This window comes from Monodelphis domestica, chromosome 6 (assembly GCF_027887165.1).
Source record: "Monodelphis domestica isolate mMonDom1 chromosome 6, mMonDom1.pri, whole genome shotgun sequence".
Lineage (NCBI taxonomy): Eukaryota > Metazoa > Chordata > Mammalia > Didelphimorphia > Didelphidae > Monodelphis > Monodelphis domestica.
The window spans coordinates 297,320,635-297,339,639 of NC_077232.1; the positions used below are offsets into that span (position 1 = coordinate 297,320,635).

The 19,005-nt window shown below is 40.3% G+C and overlaps 1 protein-coding gene across 1 annotated transcript in view; it reads right to left on the minus strand.

Annotated features, from left to right (window-relative positions):
- PPP2CB (protein phosphatase 2 catalytic subunit beta) overlaps window positions 1-19,005 on the minus strand; it is a 44,723-nt gene that overhangs the window by 24,670 nt on the left and 1,048 nt on the right. The gene's annotated exons all lie outside the window — the stretch shown is intronic.

Here is a 19,005-nt window from a genome sequence, read left to right on the forward strand (position 1 = left end):
ATCTACAGTTTAGAGTACTTATTTTATTCACTTTTTTTAACACAAAATTTTTAAACACAAAATTGTTAAATAAGAAACTATACATTTGCATTTCTATTTCAGTCTAAGTTAACCCAGGTCACTTAAAAGTCAAAAATAAAACAATATGCCCTAGAGAAATTAAAATGTATTTCTCTATTTCCCTGAAGTCAGGAAATCTGCTAATGTAACCATCACATGATCTTGATAACACTTGGGAAAATTACACTGTAGGACACTGCCAATGAAGGAAAAAATTCCTTACTTTTAAAATGTATTCTTAGGACACAGAAGGAAACTCACCAACAGAACAAAATATGCATAAATGTAAAAACAAACAAACAAACAAAAACCCCTAAAATATACCAGCATTCAGATTTAATGCAAGGCCCAATCTGGGCTCCTGAGAATCAAAGCCAGTTGGAATGTTCTCTGAGCTCCCTTTAAGGCTGGAGCTGCTGCCAGCTCTTGGTCTTTCCTGGTTACTCTGGTTATTAGTGTTCTCCATCTACACTGGAGGTACTCATTTGTGTGTTAAAACTTCCTTCCTCTTCAAGCCAAAAGCCAAATTTGTCACCCTTCTCCTCTATTCCCAGTGCCAATCCCCAGCAGGCACTCAATAAAAGCTTGCCAAGTGAACAAGACAGAGGCCCCTCCTCTTGGTAATAAGGAGGTAGGTGATGAGCTTCAGGTACAGAACATTGGAGGTACTTGTAACAAGAAAGGCCTCTAGGAGGAAGGAGGGTTGTTTTGGGGCAGACATAACAATGGAAAAGACAAAAGAGCACCAAGAACATTTTTTTTAACGTAGTTTTAGTCAGCATTCTCTCGATAATCCCTAAATCAGCTACACAGAAAATAGCAGACTGGGCCTATTCTGCAAACCCCAAAGGCAGAGCAGCCTGTTGAAGAGGGAGCTGAGCCTGGAATCACAGTCCTGCCAATTACTGGTTCAGTAACCCTAGAATGGATTCAGGGTCCAATTCCAGCTTGTCAAGAAAGAAACTATACCTCAGAGACTTAACTTGTCCTTGGTCCTATATGATATTCCATTTAACAATGGCTGCTGAGATTAAGGCAAAGATGGCAAGTATAGGTAACTTGGAATTTATCATGATGCCAGGAAATGCCTGATAGGCTGGGAAACCGGGCTGAATCTGGTCTGATTAAATTCAGTGGACAAACATATAGCCTTATTAGACTGGTCACGCACTGCAACATAGGGTGGGTGGGGTAAAACTGCAGGATCACTGGGGGAAAATTGGAGGTGCTTAGTGAATTGCCCACTGATTGTGAGTCCAAAGTGGAAAATGAAAGGCCAGAAAATAAATGGAGTTTCAGAGGCCTCTGCTATGGACATTTTCTCTGGAGGGAGGAAGGCATTCAGGCCTGGCAAGTACACTGATTAACTAGAGAGCCTCCAAAGGAGAGCCAAAGGCTTGTATCTAATGCCAGGAGGATCAGCTGAAGGAACTAAATATATTTAACCCATAGAAGTTTAGGGAACAAGATAGCTCTCCACTCTCCACACAATTAAAACTAGATCTAAATAATTAGAAAAACATTAATTGCTCATGAGTAGGAAGAGCTAACATAATAAAAAATGACAACTACCCAAACTAATTTACTTATTTGAGGCCATACCCATCAAACTACCAAAAAACTTTTTTTTTAATAGAATTAGAAAAAACAATAACAAAGTTTATTTGGAAGAACAAAAGATCAAGAATATCAAGGGAAATAATACAGTCTACAATAAACCCAAAGATCCCAGCTTTTGGGACAGAAATCCACTAACAGACAAAAACTACTGGGAAAATTGGAAAACAGTATGGGAGAGATTAAGTTTAGATCAACATGTCACACTCTATACCAAGATAAACTCAGAATGGGTGAATGACTTGAACATAAAGAAGGAAACAATAAATAAATTAGGTGAACACAGAATAGTATACTTGTCAGATCTTTGGGAAAGGAAAGATTTTTAAGACCAAGCCAGAGTTAGAAAAAAATTACAAAATGCAAAATAGATAATTTTGATTACATTAAATTAACAAGGTTTTGTACAAACAAAACCAATGCAGTCAAAATTAGAAGGGAAGCAACAAATTGGGAAATAATCTTTATCACAAAAACCTCTGACAAAGGTCTAATCACTCAAATTTATAAGGAACTAAATAAATTCTACAAAAAATCAAGCCATTCCCCAGTTGATAAATGGGCAAGGGACATGAATAGGCAATTTTCAGATAAAGAAATCAAAATTATTAATAAGCACATGAAAAAAATGTTCTAAATCTCTTATAATCAGAGAAATGCAAATCAAAAGAACTCTGAGGTACCACCTCACACCTAGCAGATTGGCCAACATGACAGCAATGGAAAGTAATGAATGCTGGAGGGGATGTGGCAAAATTGGGACATTAATTCATTGCTGGTGGAGTTGTGAATTGATCCAACCATTCTGGAAGGCAATTTGGAACTATGCCCAAAGGGCGATAAAAGACTGTCTACCTTTGATCCAGCCATAGCACTGCTGGGTTTATACCCCAAAGAGATAATAAGGAAAAAGACATGTACAAGAATATTCATAGCCACGCAGTTTGTGGTGGCAAAAAATTGGAAAATGAGAGGATGCCCTTCAATTGGGGAATGGCTGAACAAACTGTGGTATCTGTTGGTGATGGAACACTATTGTGCTCAAAGGAATAATAAAGTGGAGGAATTCCATGGAGACTGGAAGAACCGCTAGGAAGTGATGCAGAGTGAAAGGAGCAGAACCAGGAGAACATTGTACACAGAGCCTGATGCACTGTGGTAAATTCAAATGTAACAGACTTCTCTGTTAGTAGCAATGCAATGATCCAGAACTATTTGGAGGGACGTATAAGAAAGAACACTATCCACATCCAGAGGAAGAACTGTGGGAAGAGAAACACAGAAGAAAAACAACCACTTGATCACATGGGTCGGTAGGGGTATGACTGAGAAAGTGGACTCTAAAAGATCACCCTAGTGCAAGTACTAATAATAAGGAAATGAGTCTTGATCGATGGCACATGTTAAACCCAGTAGAATTGTGCATCATATATCGGAGGGGATGAGGGGAGGGGAAGGGAGAGGAGAGGAAGGGAGGGGAGGGGAGGGGAGGGGAGGGGAGGGAAGGGAAGGCACATGAGTCTTGTAAATATAGAAAATTATTCTAAATCATCTAATTAAATAAAATTTTAAAAATTAAAAAAAAAAAGATAGCTGTGGTTAATTATCAGAAGAGCTAGAAAGACACAACTGGAGGCTAAAGAGAAGGATAAAGCTGCCCCAAAGTAGAAAAGGCTGCCTTCTTTCTGGGAGTCTCCAAGTTGGATAACTATTTGGGCCTGGTATGTTACAGTTAGGGCTCCTTTCCTAAGTTGAGTCTGCCAAGGTCCCTTCCAACTCTAACATTCTTTGAGGGATATATGTACCTCTCAATGCCCCATACAGCACCCAGAATTAAAAATTGAAAAGCAATTGTATTTCCTTACTTGGGAGAGCCCCAAAGTAGTGAAATCCTAAGTCTAGGCCAAATCATAAATCCAATTAAGTCCCCAAATTTTGCTGATGAGAAAAACTCAGGGCTCCAACAGTTAAGCAATTCAGCCTAAAGACACCAGAGGAAATGGTAGGCAGGGATTTGACTCCAAATACCACCCCTGGCCTACCCCCATCCCATCACCAGTACAAACACAATCCAAAGGGCTGCTAAGGAGTCTTGTAGCTGAAAACCATTCTCCTCAGGAGAATTCTGTCAAACTCCAGCAGTTAACAATGCATGTATTGTTTTAAGTAAAAGATTAGTTTCTCTGGGCATAGTTACCTACTGAAGCAAATTAAAGCTCCACATGTTTCCTGAAAATTCGGAGTATAAAAAATTGTTAAATTGAATATCTAATACTCAAAGATGACACAAAGGACATGTGAATGCTAAAGTTATTTTCTTTATTTATTTATCAATTATCTATCAATTCTCCTGGCCCTTTCTTGGGCTTAACTTCATGTATGGGCCTGGCATGCTAAGCGCTTTATCTAGAGAAGCAAGCTGATGATTGGAAGGTCAGAAGACTTGGGTTCAGATCCTATAGAAGTAGGCCACTTTGTAGCTGGGAGATATTGAGGCAATTTGTTTTGAATTTCAGCTTCTTCATCTATAAAATGAAAGGACTGATCCCTTCCAGCTATCCCAGGGCTATTGTTATGATTTTTACTAATTACCGTGGGATCTGTGAAATCAAGCCTCAGCTCACTCATTTTACAGATGAAGAAACTATGGCCCTTGCTCAGGGCCTTTGGATTGGAGAGGGGAGACTAAAAGCAGGAAACCACAGAGGAGACCCCCTACAAGGTGGCAGGCATGGGAACTATTTGGATTAATCCATATTTCCATAAAGTCAGTCTCAAGGTCTTCTTTGCTATCATTGCCTGGGCTTATTAGTATAAGTGAACACAATCTAAATGTTAGCTAAGGGCTCCTCTTGGGGGGAGGGGTCTATCAGGAAATGTGTTCCAAGACAAGCTATTTCATCCCCTGCAGCTCAAGGAAGGATGTGATGGAGGCTCTGACCTTTAGAAGGTTCAGTGAGCAGAGGCCTACACAGGGAAGCTGCCTTATCCCAAGAATGAATGATCTCCATTAGTCAGCCACTTCAATGTCCTCATTTTTTCAGAAAAGGAGACCCAGGCCCAGAAGTTAAATGTCTTCCCAGGGGACAGAAAGATCTTAAGATTCTAAATCTGGCACATTTTCACTACCTCCTAAAGCAGTGGTTCTCCACCTTTCTAATGCTGTGACCCTGCAATACAGTTCCCCATGTTGCAATGACCCCAAATGGTGGCTACTTCCAAACTGTAATTTTGCTACAGTTATGATTCGGAATGTAAATACCTGATATGCCTTACGTCTTCTGATTGCTACAAATTGAGAGGTGGAGAACCGCTGCCCTAAAGGAAGCTGCCTATCATCACCTCACAACAGAGAAGACGCTTGGAAATGAATTTTCAAGAGTCAGAATAATTAAATCAAGAACTTAAAGTACCTCTACTGAAAATTATACAAATGCAGAAAGAAGAGAATGAAAAGTGGCAGGCAACAGGATCAAGTCAAGAATGACACTCCCAGAAGCCAGCCGGCAGGGCTGTGGAGACTGTCCACAGGGGCACACCTACAGGGAAAGCCCAGCACAGGGCAACATCCTTAAGTCCAAGTTCTTTCAAAGGAGAAATGGAAACTAGCAGAGAATCTCTGGGCTCCCAAGCAGGCCTGGCTGTCTTCCTCTTCCTCCCACTTTTGGTGATAGATGAATAGTAAACCTATCCTAAGCCATATGAAGAGAAGAATCACTGTATACCTGACATTTTAATACTGTCCTTCCTCCCCTTTCACATAGCTTGAGCAAAGAGTATAAATAGCTAAGTGGCACAGAGGATAGTGTCAGGCCTGGAGTCAGCAAGACTCAAATCCAGCAACATATACTTCCTAGCTATATGACCATGGGCAAGTCATTTTACCCTGTTTGCCTCAGTTTCATCATCTTTAAAATCAGCTGGAGAAGAAAATGGCAAACCACTCCAGAATCCTTGCCAAGAGAATCTCAAATGGGGTTACAAAGGGTTGGACATGACAGAAAGACTGAACAACAACAAATTTCCCAAAAGCATGACTGTGAAGACTAGCCAAAAGGAAGCATGGAGATGGGGTAAAGAAAAGAGTGAGGACAGAGTAGTGTAGAAGGGCTGTGACCTGGGCTCTAGCTTTGTGGTTGAAAGAAGATGAGCCACACAAGTCTGGAGCTCAAAGGATCATTCTCTTCCTTTCTTCATCTGTAAAATGGTGGTGGCAGTGGAGAGGGATTTTTGTGGTTCCTTCTGCCGTTTTAAAAGGTCCATGATTTTTCAGCATAACAGAAAACGTTCAATGTCTACACATAGGTAATTCTTTAAAAAATCCAAACGCTTTCCTCCCAAAGTGAAATGCTTTCAAGACAGATTCATTGGAGGCACCATAAAAACTGACATTACTAAGCACAAACACCAGGCTCTGACTTTGCAGCAACAGGACAATTTTATTTTGAGTGCAGAAAAAGAAAGTCAACCCAAGACAACATAGCCGTATCTAACACACTTTCTTTTCAGTAAATATTTATGTATTTCCTTTCACTTAATCTAATGCTAATGCCATATGATTTTGACCTAGTACGGTCTTAATAAATACCTGTGGATGGGTCATGAAAAAAGGAGCAGCATACATAATTTTGTTTTCAGCATGATCCTTATTTGTTCCTCCCCAACCATAGAATGACAATAAATCTTATTGAATCACGCCTGAAAATATGAATTTCAGCATTGGGAAGACCATTAGAAACATGTTGTCCTTGGCATCACATCAAACAGTTTGCCCTCTTGATTTATGCCCACTACCACTTGCCTCCAGGCCCTTTCTATCTATCTATCTATCTATACTAATTATACTATACTATACTAATCTATACTAATTCAGACCTCCATCACTTCTTTCTTTGACTACTAAAATAACTAACCTGTCTGCCTGCTTCCCATCTCTCCTCTCTTCATTCTTTTCTCCACAGATGCCAAAACAGGCTTTCTAAGTAAGGTACATATCACTAGAACACAAGCTCCTTAGCCAGGCATTCCAGGCCTCAGGCTGATGGAGCCTTGTTTCATTCTCTTCCCTTTCAAAAACTCACATTTATGCTTTCCCAGAAGTAGTGTGGAATGAGCCCATCCCTCACCTATGTCTTGGAGCCAAGCTTTCCTCTAGGGCTCAGTTCAGGTTCCAGCTCCTCCGAGTCCCTTCCCCACATCCATGTTCTCTCCCTCTCCACGTTTTCCCTGTACTATACATGTGTGCACATGTAGCAATTCAGTACAATCCTTCCTTGACAGCAGGAACAGGTATGTATATTTTATCTTGGTATTCCCCACACATACCGCACAGTAGGCACTTAATTTTTTAAAATTCACCCAACATTAGTGAGCTCCTTATTTCGTCTGTCTTGGCTACAGAAGCACTAACACACATACAGCCACCCACCTTAGGTCACATTCCCCACAAAAAAAGATTAGAAACAACTACCGCCCTGGGAAATCAAATCTGCTGTGGCTCTCTTCTGGGAGTCCTTCTGTTCATTTATGGCAAGCGGCTCAAAGGAGAGAGGACACTAGACTGGGAATGAGAGATGGGTAAAAGCAAAGTTCAGTAGAGCAAGAAGGCTGGCCAGCCAGTCTGTCAAGTCGGTTGGTCAGCAGGCATTCATTGAGCACTTAAGTGTATATGCCAGGCATGTGCTAGAGATACAAAGTAAGGTAAAAAAAGGGTCTCTGCCCTTAAGGAGCTTGCATCTCAATGGGTGGGACATACAGATAACACACAGGGTGCAAGTAGGAGGCCACAGGAGTGGGATGAGGACAGAGGGAAAGACCTTAACCACAAGCTGGAGCCAACTTGCAGGAAGCCAGGGAATCTGGGGTGAGGAGGGAGAACATTCCAGACCTGGGGGACAGCCAGGGTCAAGAGAAAGAATGTTAGCCTTGAAGAAGAGAAAGTAGCTGGTCAGAGCCTGTGGAAGGGAGGAAAATGTAAGAGGACTGGACAGGAAAGAAGGGGGCAGATCACAAAGGGCCTTAAAGGTCAAACAGGATTTTAGGTCACTCCTGGTAGAACTAAGGAGCCACAGGAATGGACAGGGGAGTGACACAGTGAGACATATGCTTTAGGAAAATCACTTTTTCAGCTGATTGGAGGACAGGCTGGAGTAGGCACGTGAGAAGGCTGGTGTAGTAGTCCAGGGCTGAGAAGCGATAAGAGCCCATGTGAAGGGGTGACCGTATTGTGAGTGGAGAGGAGATGTACACGTCGTGTTACAAAGGCAGAAATGACGAGATCTGACAATAAATAGAGTGGGTGTGTGGCGTGAGTCATTCTGATTAACACGCAGCTTCTGGACTTGTTTCAGAAGCAGCATTGGAGCCATTCGATTCTGATTTCAGAGTGCCACCACAGGTTTTCAAGTACTGAACAGAAAACGCTTATTTCTCCCCCAGTCACATTCATCAAAAGCTTAAAAACTGTCCCACCCAAAGACACAGTTCTTCATCACTCTAATTTCAAGCCGAGGGCCAAGTGCTCTTCTATGACAATGCTGCTCCCAGAAACTAGTCTTTTAGAGCTGAGACAACTGGCCCAGCAAGGAGCAAGGGTTAGCTCCCATCAGGCACAGCTCTGACCGAAGTCCTGCCAGTTAGACTGAGTCACTCTGCAAAACTAGGGAATCTTATTCTTTATGAATAGTTTCTATAGAACTGAAAGGGTAGCTTAAAATTTTTAATGAAAAGTCTAGGCTGGATACCCAGACCTAATAGTCTCCAGTCATTTACGTTCTATGTCTATGATGACTGAAAGACGCAGACAATTCTGTCACAGTGTACCAATAAGCTTAACTTAAATTTTTGGCAAAGTCAGAGCCCGAATTTTTATTTATTTATTTTTTAGCACCCTTACCTACCACCTTAGAGTTGGGACTGTATTGGTTTCAAGGAAGAAAATTGGTATGGTAATAAGGGTTAAGTGACTCGCCCCGGATTGTCCAGCTAGGAAGTATCTGAGGCCAGATTTGAACCTAAGACTGACTATCTCTGGACCTGGCTGTGTCCACTGAGCAACCTAGCCACCTTTATAGGGCTTTTTTTTAAGGGGATGGTTTCTGAACACTCAGATATGGAAAAAATGCTCTAAGATATAGCATAAGTATAGAATTATACTTCAAAGAAGGGACCTGTCTTTGGTTCCAGGGTGTTTAATATATATACATATTTCAATTAAAATTTTTTCTAAATTCTGAACTTAAACAGCAAATAAAACAGGCAGTTTAATAGAACACAAAAAGGAATATATTTGAAACTATGAGTATCTAGGAAATATAGCTTAATTTTCTTTTAAAATATATAATAAAGAATAATGTTCTAAATGGACTAAATAAATAAATTAAAATAAAAATAAAATATATAATAAACTCAACATGCATCTTTCACAGATATCTTGGTTATATAATGTAAGCCTTTTAATTCTCTTCTTATACATTTGAAAAAATGCTTCAGTACCCCTCTATTTTTCTTGGGGAGCTATCCTATCACACTACCCTTCCTATTCCCCATTTAAGAAAAATGAAAATCTGGACAGTGGGCAGAGCAGAGATGATGGAGTAGCAGAAAGTATGCAAACTCTATCTCCCCATTCCTGCAAACAGATCTAAAAACCACGCCAGACTGATCCTGATGGGGAAATCCAAAAACAGTCAGTGAGTCATTTTTCTAGCCCAGGTTGGCACAAAGAAATAGAGAGGTCTAAGGACATAGGAAGAAGTGTGGTCAGGAGCAAGTCACTTCCATTTTAACACAATAAAGGTAGAAACAAACAACTCTGAAAGAGTTAGGACTCATAATGCCAAGCTAGTAAGGAGAGAAAATTTTTTTGGAAATGGTCAATATGGAAATTTATTTCTCTAACAAAAGGTCTCTTTTTATTTCATTCTTCACGACAGGGAAGGAGAGAAGGTTGATTTTTGCTGGAAAGAGGAAGAATCCATTAGTCTCCTTTTGAAAGGAACTCCAAAAAGAAAAAGTCCAGGAATTTTATACAGTCAAAATCTAGATTATCAGTAAAAGAAAAAATATCCTAAGTAACTTAAAAGAAAGGATTAAAGTACTAAGGTATCATAGCCAATAACACACAATTTAGCAGCCACCACAATAAAGGAACAGAAAGCTTAGAATATGATATTCCAGAAGAAAATGAATACAGGATTATAAGCAAGAATGACCTATCCATACAAAAAATCTTAATGAATGGATCTTAAATGAAACAGGATTTCCAAGCATTCTGGATGAAAAGACCAATGCTTCAAAGAAACTTTGAAGTTCAAACAAAGGAATGAGAAACACAAAAAGGCAAACATGAACAAACAATTCTAACAGACTAAACAAAGATAAACTGCTGAAATTCAAATATGAGATGATACATGTATTCCCTCTGAGCCCTATGATCATCAGAGGTCATCTAATTAGATTGGAGACCTGAAAGTGGTTCTCTTATATCATAATGATCTTAAAAGAAAAATGTAAAGAGGGGAATATACTATGGGGAAAAGAGACAGGAAGGCTGGAGAAAATTATCTTGGAGGGAGAGGTTAACATTTTGACTAGTCAAAGGAAGGAAAAATACCCTGCCTTCTAATACTCAAAAGGGAAACAAATTAGAATAGGAGAAGGCAAAAGGGGGGAATTAAAGGAAGGCTAGATTAAGGAAATGATTAGTCTTAAGTAAAATAAGCTCCAGTTAAAGGTGTACACAAATATTTATAGCAGCTCTTTATGACATACTAAAAAGCTTAGGAATGGGGGGGGGGGGGGGGAGAAGAATGCCCATCAATTGGGAAATGTTTGAATAAGGTGTGGCATAAAATGACAATGGGATACTACTATACCATAAAAAAAATAAAGAGAATGGTTTCAGAGAAACATAGGAAAACTGCACTGTTGCAGAATAAAGTGAGCAGAACTGGAACAATTAAGACACTGCCAATAATATGATAAACACAACTTTGAAAGGTTTAGGAACTCTGATCACTAGGATATTCAACCATAATTCCAGAGGATTAATGATAAAACAAGATGCCTATGTTCTGATAGAGGTGAAGGCTATCAGAGTGTAGAATAAGAAACACATTTTTAAAATTATGAACACAGACAATATGGAATTTGTTTTGCTTGAATTTACACATTTATAACAGGGGTTTTGTTTTTCTATTGTTCTGAATGGGGAGGGGTGCTCAGAGGGTGGAAAGGCAGAGTTTTGCTAATTTGAAAAAATAAATTTTTAAAAATTGAGAGTCAAGACCAAAATAAATCTCCACAATAGTTATGTCCAAAAGTGTTATGTCTTTCTTATTTTGGATCCTAAACCGATTACCTCCATCAGCTGGTAAACCATAGGCTTCATCATCGCTTTTCTGAAATCACAGTCACTGCACTGATCACAATCCTGAATTCTCCCAAAATGGTTTGACTTTACAATGTTGTCACTATTATATAAAATGTTCTCCTAGTTTTGCTCATTTCAATCTACATGAGTTTATGCAAGTCCTTCCAGATTTCTGAGCTGTCCTTTTCTTTATTCCTTACAACACAGCTATACTCTTATCACATTCAGTTATCATATTTTGTCCAGTCATTTCAGTTGATGGGTGCCCTTAGTTTCCAGTTGTTTGCTATGGCTTTCTCTCTTTCTACACATATAGTATATATATAGATCTGGATCCACATATATTTTGTATACATGGGCCCTTTTTCTCTTTAATTTTTTTAGGATCCAGATCTAATATTGTTATTACTGGTCAAAGGGCATGCGATTTAGAGATTTCTACTTCACTTTTTTTTTTAAACCCTTACCTTCAGTCTTAGAATTAATAACATGTATTGGTTCCAAGACAGAAGAGCCACAAGGGCTAAGCAATGGAGGTTAAGTGACTTGCCCGGAGCCATACAGCTAAGAAGCATGTGAGGCCAAATTTCTGCTTAATATTTAACAATGGATTTGTGGCCCAAACATCGTGAAAACCATCATTAAACTTAAACAAAATGGGCAAGAAGACTCCCATCAATGCCTGGAACTTTATCAAGAACATGATTAAAGGCCCATTTCAGCTGAGTGTGCCATCCTGATTGCTGCTAAAGGTGTTGGTGGACTGAAGTTGATATCTCAAAGAAGGACAGTCTTATGAAGCGTCTTTGAGCAAGGCTGCTCATGAACCTCTGGTGTCTACCTTTCACTCAACTCTCACACGTGGCCTTAGGAAGCTGTAATATGACCAGGGGTCACACTGGCAAAACTGCCTGGGAAGATGAGTTAAACCAGTTTGAGGGTACCTGACAGGCCTCAAATCTGTCAGTGAGTTAAAGGGATGTCAACTCCAAGATTTCCCCCAATAGAACGGACGAATGAGAACAATTTGTTCCAACGGTCATGAAGATGGTTAAAGCAGGTGCTATGGGGTGCTGAGCTTGGTCAGGCACTGAAGAGGCCAATGTAATCTATTGCATCCTGGGTCATCACCAGTCATCCTGACTTTTTCCCCTGGACTTTGAAGATGCTGGAAGAGTGAGGCTGGTGAATTTGGACAACTGTCTCACTGAAATCCAATTCACAAACAAGACAAGACATCACCTTGAGAGGTCTTGGTCATTTTTGAAAACACTACCACATTATCTCAAAGAGCAGACTCAGGAGCATGCCCTCCTGCCTGCACCTTGGGTGTGAAACAACTAATTGTTGTCACCAAAATGAATTATGTAGAACCACAACAAAACCAGAGCCACAAGCTAAGGGGAGAATATAGTAAAAAAAAAAAAGTCATCACTTTGGGTAAGACAAATGGCCACCACCCAGACCCAGGGGCTTTGGTGCCAATTTTAGGTTGGATACAGAGACAACATGCTTGACTCAAGCTCAAACAGCCTTAGTTCAGAGAAGACAGCTGAAGAACAGCAATGCTCAAGGAACATCTCTGCTTCAGATTGCATCTTGCTACCAGCTTGCCCAACTGACAAGCACCTGGTCAACCCCTCCAAAACATCTGACACCAGACTGGTGGAACTGATACTCTATCAACTGATCATGTGACTACTAGAGTTCTAAAACCAGCATAGGTGGGTGGGGATGGTGGGAAGGAAGATGTCTGCACCAGACAACATCACAGCTGAAAGTCTGTAGAAGGCTTCAAGGTAATGTCAATTCTGCCAAATTAGAGATGTCAGCCCCATACTGTCAAAGAAGTCTGCCCCAAGGTCATGTGGTTGAGGATGAAGAGAATAAATGACCAGCCAATGGATAGGACACCCCGAAATCATTTTCCAGAACCACCCAGACCAAATCAGGGCCAACAGAATGACTGCACACTGGTTTAGAGGGGCCTCACTGCTCCTCCTATGTTTGCTGGCCTAAAGGACAGACTGACTTTCATTTCGGTGAGAAGCTGGAAGATGGCCTAGCCCTAACATCCCAAGAATAGTGATGCTGCCATCACTGGCATGGTCCTAGGCAAGGTATGGAAGTGACAAGCTTCTCAGATTATCCTCTTTTGGACTGTGCTCTTTCTAGTATGAAACAGAGCCTGCCTGCAGCTAGTATCATCAAGGAAGAAGACTAGAAGGCTAGTAGAGGGGCCAACGACATACAACCTAACTAAAAACTTCCATGGATATTCTGTGCAGGGTCTACCACCCAACTCCAGCTCAGTGGTAGAAGAATGGTCTCAGGAGCTGTTTGCCTCAACAGACCATTTCCATTTAATGGTAAAAGACTGGTTAATTATTATAACACAATGTAAAAGCTTCAGGAAAAAAGAAATCCTTTTTGAACAAACTGTTCTATGTTACTTTTAGTTTTTGTATCAGTAATTTCAAATGGAAACAACTTGAACAAAAAAATTGTTGAGATCATTAAAATATAGTTGAATGCAAAAAACCTCTAAACATTTAGCATCACTGATGGAAATGAAAGCACAGAAGGAAAAGTAATCCAATTTACCTGGGATATAAAGTAGGGAGAACTAAACACCATGCTTTAATGATAAGATAAGTCAGAGTAGAATATATCACCTCAAATCAGCTGAAACTCTAAGCTCTAGTGTTTGACAAAGATTTGAACTTTTGGAAGAAGACTCACTATTTGACAAAAACTGTTGGGAAAACGGTAAAACAGTATGGACCTTACAGCACAAATAGTTTAGGTTTAGAAATTTAGAAATAATTTAGAAATAAAACCATTGATGAAACCATTTACAAATTAGAGGAGCATAGAATAGTTCAGCTCTATGGATAAAGGAAAAATTTCTGGCCAAACAAGACAGAGGAAAAATTATAAGATGTAAAAAAAGATAACTATGTTAAATTAAAAAGGTTTTGCACAAACAAAATAAATTCAACCAAGATTAGAAGGGAAATGACTGTGGAAAATTTTTATAGCAAGTGTCTGACAAGCGTTCTCATTTTTCATATATGTAGAGAATTGTGCCAAATGTATAAGAATATAAAGAATTCTCCAACAAGTGGTCAAAGGATATAAACAGGCAATTTACAGATGAAGAAATTAGAACTATCTTTTGCCATATAAAAAAATGTTCCTAATCACTTAGAGAGAGATACAAATTAAAACAACTCTGAGATACCACCTTATATCTATCAGATTGGCTAATATAACAAAAAATGGAAATGATAAATATTGGAAGGGATGTGGGAAAATTGTCCCTGGAGCTGTGAACTGATATAGCCATTTTGGAGAGCATTATAGAACCATGCCCAAAGGGCCATCAAACTGTTCATACCCTTCTACCCAACAATACCACTACTAAGTCTGTCTACGAAGGACCTACTTATACAAAAATATTTATAGCAACAAGAACTAGAAACTAATGGGATGTCTATCAATTAGGGAATAACTGAAAAAGTTGTGGTATATGAGTGTATATATAATGTGCAATAAAAAACGACAATGATCACCCCAAAACCTGGAAAGACTTCTATGAAGTGATTCAAAGTGAAGTGAGAAGAACAAAAAAAAATGCACACAATGATAATAATAATGTATGATAATCAACCATGAAATGACTTAACTGTCAGCAATGTAAGGATCCTGGATAACCACAAGGGACTCATTAAAGCTTCCTCGGAGGGGAGAGAAGCTTTAAGGTAGGAAGATAGAGACAGGATAGAAGTTTTAGATGCCACGAGGGGGATGATGGAGTCAAATTAGAGATATGAGGTGGCAGGAATGAGTCTTTATTAATTTTCCATGAGCCACAGCTAAGCTCTGATCAAAGGACCCTTCCGTAGGCTTTTTACCAGTCCAGAGATCCACATTTAATACCACACAGGTCAGAGAGATGAAAGAGAAAGATAGAGAAAAGATGGAGCCAGGACAGCCATCAGCTCCTGAAAGAGAGAGAGAGGCAGAGCTTGCTGGGCTAAATATAGTCTTTGATATGCAAATATACACAGTACATAGGGATGATTCTCATTGGTAATGACAAGGTATAGGTGTGGTTTCTCTTAACCAGGTGAGCACAAAGAAACCTGTGTTCCCACCTAACCTGGGGGAAGCTGGGGTCAAGGGTCAGAGGCTTCCCAGCCATGTGCAATACTGAGCATGCTCAAGACTGAGCATGCTCTCTTCTAAGACAATCTTCTGTACATACCAACTGTTCCCCTTGCCCATAGCTAGGGGTGGACTGCTACACTCATGATGAAAAAAGGCTATCTATCACTATAGAAGGAACTGATGGAGTCTGAATATGCCATTCTTCACTTTATTTCCTCCATACATTTTTCTCTAATGTAAGTGATATATGTCTTCTTTCACAATATGATGAACATAGAACTATGTATTATATGATAACACATGTAAAGCCTATATCATACAACCTGCCTTGGGGAAGCAAGAGGGAGGGGGAGAGAGAGAACATGGATCACAAAATGTCAGAACATGATTACTCAAACATGTAATGGGGGAGGGGGGCGCTCTAAAAACAAAACAAAATAAAAATAAAATCCAAAACTGAATTTAATAAGATGAAATTTAATGGGGAAAATATAAAGAGGTGATGCGTATTGGGCAATTGAGTTGATCCCATCATAATATGGTTCTCTGAATTTCCTCAAGATTCTGATTGAACTAGCAACATAGCATTTGACTCTGACCTAATCCGACACTCAACAGGTACATCTGTCTTTCAGTAAACTTCTTCACATGGGTTCATGATGAAATGAGATACTAATTGAAGTTGTGAGCAAAGTAAGCACCACTGGTAATGTTGATGGCTGAACAAGATGCCTGCTAGTTCACTATGATAAGCGCCATTTTCTAAGGGCTAAGACTTCCTGGGGCAAAACAATGTCAGAATGTCTAGCACTCACTTTCTCCATCTGGAGTTTCTTCTAATAAAATCAAAGGCCTGCCGGCTGGCTTCCCCCAGCCCCCACCCCCACCTCCATCTAATGGGGCTTTATAACTATAGCTATGCAGCAACAGAGTGGGACCAAGAATTTCGTTGGTATACAGAGGAAACTCTCTCAGTAAATGTATGGCATCACCTGTCTAGGCACCTGGAGAAGTTGCAGGAAGGGTCCCTGACTCAAAAGAGATTCCAATCCAGTTTGTATTGACTCAGGGGCAGCCTCTTGGGTCACTAATTCAGCTGCAAAAACACGATCAGCTAGATATTCAATTCTTTCAGGCTTCCTGGGAGCAAGACTGGATGTGTCATCAACCATGTCCAAAACTGAATTCATCTTCTCTCTCACATCTGGCCCTATCCTTCTCTAGAATAGGTGACCCCCTCCTCTCTCTTTCCCTATCAATGGAAATTATCTTCTAGTCAATACTCCACACGCACACTGGGACTTCCCCCATCAATGAATAGCTTCCCTGGACTCCAGAGGTGCTACTAGGGGAATCTCCTCATTTGTTCTCTGCTCATGTTCTCAGGCTACTCAAAACCTGCAGAGGCTCCCTCCCCAAGTAAAAGTGCCTGATCCCAGGACTCCAGGCACTTCATTCATTTGATAACCATTATGCAATGCCTTTTATGTGCCAGGCACTGACACCTGGGATCCAGAAGGAGCTTAGAAGCTGACCAGAAGACAACATGCAAACTACTAAACACAAACCAGCTCTAGATAATCGAAAGAGAAGATAATGAAGAGAGTGAGGGCACTGCAAATAGGGGTTAAGGAAGGCTTCTTGTAGGAGGAGTTTAAGCTGGGACTTGAAGCCAGGGAGGCAGAGGGAGAGTCTTCCAGCCACTCCAACTGGGCCTTTCCAGACTTATTCGAACAACTTGCCTGCATGACATGCTCCATGTTCTGCTTAAACTGGACTTTTATTTGTCCTCACAGACCTGACTAGCTGACCTTTGCTCACATCATCCCCCATGCCAAGAATGGCCTTCCCAAAGCCTCATTTGGAGCTGTTGAAGAGGATCCTTCCCTAATACCAGCAGGAGCTCCCCATGCTATCTCAATGGTTTTGCCTGGCATAGAGTGCCTCTGGAAAGGCCCTCTCCTTACTCTTAGTTCACCTTCTTGCTATTCTGTCATTTGTACAGACCCCTCCCAGAGACCACAGTCACCTCAAGAAGGTAGCTGGGCTCTAACTGCCTTTTGTCTCCTACCCCTAGAAAGCAGTAAGTCCACTGACTGCTGCCTGCACAAGTGAACCATCTGGATGAATGTGGGAAGAGTGAATACTTATTATCCACCTGCAGAAGCCTATACTTGGGAGGAATGTTTCAGGGAATCAAATTTTACTTGGACTATAATAAACAAGTAAGATGGATACTGAGAACCATGGGTCAATGTATAGGAACTGATATAGAGAGAAGGAAGTAGAGTCAAGGAAAGAATATCACTGGAAGAAATCACCCCCCAAAAAAAAAAAAGACAAGTAGATGTGCACTGTTACAAAACATACACCTGGCTCCAAGAAGAGATTAGAAGACACTTCCACCCCACTCCTTTGTAAGAGGGGAGGTCCACAAGCATGGTAGCATACAGATAATTTCACACTTTTCAGATGAGCTGATCAGTTTTGACAATTTTTTTCTCTTTTTTGTCTTTAAAAAATATTATTTGTCACACGGAAAGACTCTCTGAGAGAAGAAGAATGCTAGGGGAAACTTTGGTAATGTTAAAAAACCAGACTAACAAAAACTTCTTTTAGGAAAGAATCACTTTGGCTTAAAATCCACTCTGATTTGCTCATTAATACATTTGAAACGTTTACTAGAACCAACCAATTGAAGAGAACTTACTAAATTTTTTGACTGTATCAGGCCCTGTGCTAAGCTTTGGGGATATGAAGAAGGGCACAATCAGTACTTGCCCTCTGTTCCAATGTACAGAGAGAAGAGATGGAGGGTAAGCTAAGAGAGGAAAACACTAGCAGCAGACCAGGAAAGGCCTTCTGCACAAAGTGGAGTTTTGACCTGAACCCTGAAGGATTTGGGGAAGCCAAGAGGCAGGGGAAAAGGGGTTAGGATTGAGAGCATAGGGCCAAACAGGACTGGACATGGACATTATCACTATCATCACCATCACACAGGATTTTTTGAGCACTTTAAAATATCATTTCATTCATTAATTCTTTTTTTTTAAACCCTCACCTTCTGCTTTAGAATAAATACTAAGTATGAAGTCCAAAGCAAAAGAGTAGTAAGGGCTAAGCAATAAGTGTTAAATGGCCTGATAAGGGTCACACAGCTAGGAAGTATATGAGGACAAATTTGAACCCAGGACCTCCGACTTCTAAGCCTAGTGTTCTATCCACTGAACAATTTAGATGCATGCCCCCTCCCTTTCAAAAAAATGTTTTCTTCATAACTGTGTGAGGTAGGTGCTATTTTTGCCACCACTTTAACAGATGAGGAAACTGAGGGTCTCAGAAGCAAAATGGCCTGCCCAGGGTTACACAGCTAGTAAATATCAGAGACATGATTTTACATTCAGGTGTTCTTGACTCTAGGCCCATTCTCTAGCCATTCAATACCTAGCACAGAGATGGGAGTCCAGTATTCCAAGAATAGTAAATAGGCCTGTGTAGCTGAATTTTAGCGTTGAACAGAAGGTAAACAAGTACAAAAAGACTAGAAATCTATAAAGGGCAAGGCTTTAAATACCAAAGACAAAACTATACTAGGAGCCACTGAAAGTGAAGGGGCTACTGCAATATTTCAGGCAAGATTCAATAAAGGCCTGAACTAAGAGGGTGGCAAAATGAAGGCCGAGGAAATAGCTGAGGTTTTATGAAGGTAGAAACAAGCAGAGCTGACAGTCCTGTGGTGAATACAAGACAGGCAGGGAGGATAGCTTTAAAATCTGCTAAGC